Source organism: Centropristis striata, chromosome 15 (assembly GCF_030273125.1).
Source record: "Centropristis striata isolate RG_2023a ecotype Rhode Island chromosome 15, C.striata_1.0, whole genome shotgun sequence".
NCBI classification, from domain to species: domain Eukaryota; kingdom Metazoa; phylum Chordata; class Actinopteri; order Perciformes; family Serranidae; genus Centropristis; species Centropristis striata.
Genome location: NC_081531.1, coordinates 19,137,302 through 19,140,533, shown reverse-complemented (window position 1 = coordinate 19,140,533; position 3,232 = coordinate 19,137,302). Strand labels below are relative to the sequence as shown.

Genomic DNA, 3,232 nt, shown 5'->3' with positions numbered 1-3,232 from the left:
AAACTCTTCATTTAACACTGGAAATAAAGGCAATACTCAGCACGATAGCACACACGCTACATCGCATGCGTCTTTCCCTCTCGTGTGTAACCCGCCTCTCTCTGTTGTCGTTCCCCGTAAGTCTCGGTTGTCCCACCCCCTTAGCCTGTTTGATTGGATGAGAGGTTTTCATAGCTATGGAAACCGAGAAAACTGACAGGTAGAATAAGGATACCTGACAAATGAGTACATCAGATGCCTATACACTGTAATAAACAACATCAACTTTTAACATGTCATTCACACATAATATCATAGTTATTTTTAACCTTTTGTATAAAATATGAACTGACATGGATTTATGTAATTATCTCAATCACCAAGAAATGCATTTTAATGAAATTAACTTATAAACATAACTTATTATTACTTATTTATCTTTTTAGATGGTTCCAATCTAGACAGGGCTACAATAATATACCATCTATTTGTCATTTATATATTTATAAATATAAATGTAGTTAGTTAAACATTTATAAATATAAATGTAGTTAGTTAAACATTAATAAATGATGTGTTCACCATTCTAAATGGCCTATATACGGTTTATAAATGATGATTAAACATTAATAAACTATATGTTTACCATTTATAAATGAGGGTTATTGTAAAGTGTTACCAGTGTATTTTTAAGTTAAAGGAATCAAACAGTGAGTCGTAGTGGGATCCGTGTTTGGATTTTCATATTGAATTAACCGCTCCGGTGGAACGCCGACCTTCGCTCTGTCTGTGGATCGAAACTTGATTCGTCTCTCCTGCCGGGAGCCCTGCGGGACCTCGGCTGGTTAAACATTGCTGGGTTCACGCAGGAATAAAGGCTAAGGTTAGCTTTGATGGCACATCTCATTTCTCCGTGCAGCAGTCAGCACTTTGAGAGCTGGAGGGAAAATGGATTGTGGCACGTGTTGCTCACCCTGCTTGAGTTGAAACGACAGCTCTGTCATTTATCACAAGAGCCTCAGCAGGAAGCGCTGAACTCTCCACAGGTAGATGAATAAGCTATACAGAGATAACCCCGTTTTGTCTTTGCTTAGTTAGTATAGAAAGAACATCCATTAATTCAGCATGTAAGCTCCCTTTCTGTATGGAGACTCCCAAGTTGTAAACGCCAGTTTTTAATAATAAAACCGGTTTCATCCCATGGAAAGCCTGAAAATGTTAAGACCTTTTACTGACCAGCAATAACGATGTTCAAGATTATATTTAATGCATGATACTTGTTTATACTGTTATTTTCACTGGTTTGTGTAAAAGATGTCCATGTCTTTCAATTTATTTATGCTCTGTTTTCACAATCCTGTCTACCAATCATCACATTCCAATAGAACAAAACTGTATTCTCAATTATGAGGGACACATATTCTCTTAGATTACAGTCACAGTTTTATACATGAGGTTAATGTTGTGATTTGAACCAAACAGTTTAAAAAACAGGTGGTTAGCATTGGGAAACAGCAGCTATTTGGTTTGGTTAAGGAAACAGAACTACGTGGTTAGGATTAGAAATGTATGTTTGATATTCAAATAACACACATTAGACTTTTGGATGAAAGTCTTGTGTTTATTTGACCCATCCATCAACCCCAATCATTAATGTCATCTTCAGACTTTGATAATGTATTTGTCATATGTAAAGAAAAAAACAGAATCTGGCAAAGAAGAATTCTATCTCGAAACATAATTGGTAATGGACTCTCATTTTATTACACAAACAATATTTGTAAGAGGTCAGGCTGTTGTTCGAGATGTCATGTTTTGAGATGCTGTCATGCAGGAGAGCATATATATTTTTCACAGTAGCTGAATATTGAAAAAGATGGACAGCTCTCTGCTACGACCTTCTACATTGAAGTGTTCTCGTGGATGACACAAATATGTGTCAGAGTGCTGATGCCAAAGACACATCCATGTCGTGAACTGATTTTGAAATTGCGGCGCTGAATTTATTTATTTATTTTTATTAAACTGATAAGAACAGATACTGCACTTGATCTTAGCCAAAAGACCGAGAGCAGCGGTGAATATAAGCAGGACGTCCAATTACGCAATGACGCACAGCTGCACACTCCGAAGGCTGTCCCATTTGTGCGTTACACCAGTGAAAGGAAGGACTCTTGCATCGCCTCCGGAGGACCCGACTCCGAAGGAAGGATCCTACCAAGGAAGGATCCTTGACTTTGGGATACAGCTAGGAAGTAACTAAACAGGAAGTGACTAAATAGGAAGTCATCCAGGTGGAAGTCACGAAACAGGAAGTGACTAAATAGGAAGTGATCCAAGTGGAAGTCACTAAACAGGAAGTGGAAGTCACTAGACAGGATGTGACATCATATCATTCAGTAAACAGACAATAAAGTTACAAAATAAAATTGTTAAACTTTTAAGTAATCATCCACTTCTTATTTCCAACTTAAATTAAATACCAACAAATTATCTAAAGTAAACATTACAAAAAGCCTGAATGGTGACACATACATGTAGGCACACATATCAGCATAAATAACATGCTCCGTACCTGAAAAGAAATCTGAATTAGAAAAGCACACTCAGTAGAGTGCTGATCCCCACTAGGCGTGTCTCTCTCTCACGTCCCAAAGAATCCCACTCAGTTGTCCCTCCCTGCTCCCTAGGGTCATACTGTCTGTATGTGACAGCTACCTTGGTGAACTGCTGCGGCTCAAGTGTTCTCAGCATTGAGATTGTAAACAAAGAGGTTGAAAAGGGGATGGGTAAGGGTTTGGCTAAAGCTTATTCCTCATTGATTATTTGCCAAGACATACTAGGTAAGGTTTGTTTTTAGCTCAGCTGATTATAGGAAGTGCCTTTTACTATGCCACTGAAGCAGTTGTTGATATCTTGCAGTCCCTACTGGCAATATAAGAGGCTTGAGAAGTCAATAAGGGTGTAAAGTAGATGTTCAAAGAAAGCACAACACTGGTTGGTCAAGTAGTTTTATAGGCTGAAAGACAGTCAGACAGATACACACACGCACTCATGAATGCACAACGCACACATGCAACCAAATGCTTGATCTCTCCATTCTTATGCCTGGTGGGGATAATAAATTCTGTGGTCAAGGTGAAAGTAAGCTCATGTTTGCAGCTCTTCTTTCCTCAGGATATCGACAGGATTTATAAAAACATGCAACCCCAATGCTCACCGTGAAAGGAGGGTAACAATCTAAAGCTACAGG

General features: G+C 38.4%; 1 non-coding gene across 1 annotated transcript; it reads right to left on the bottom strand.

Annotated features, from left to right (window-relative positions):
• Positions 1 to 1,864: 1,864 nt before the first annotated feature.
• LOC131987340 (U2 spliceosomal RNA) lies at positions 1,865 to 2,058 on the bottom strand. The gene has a single exon (XR_009395804.1). It is a non-coding gene; the product is annotated as a U2 spliceosomal RNA (small nuclear RNA).
• Positions 2,059 to 3,232: the final 1,174 nt, after the last annotated feature.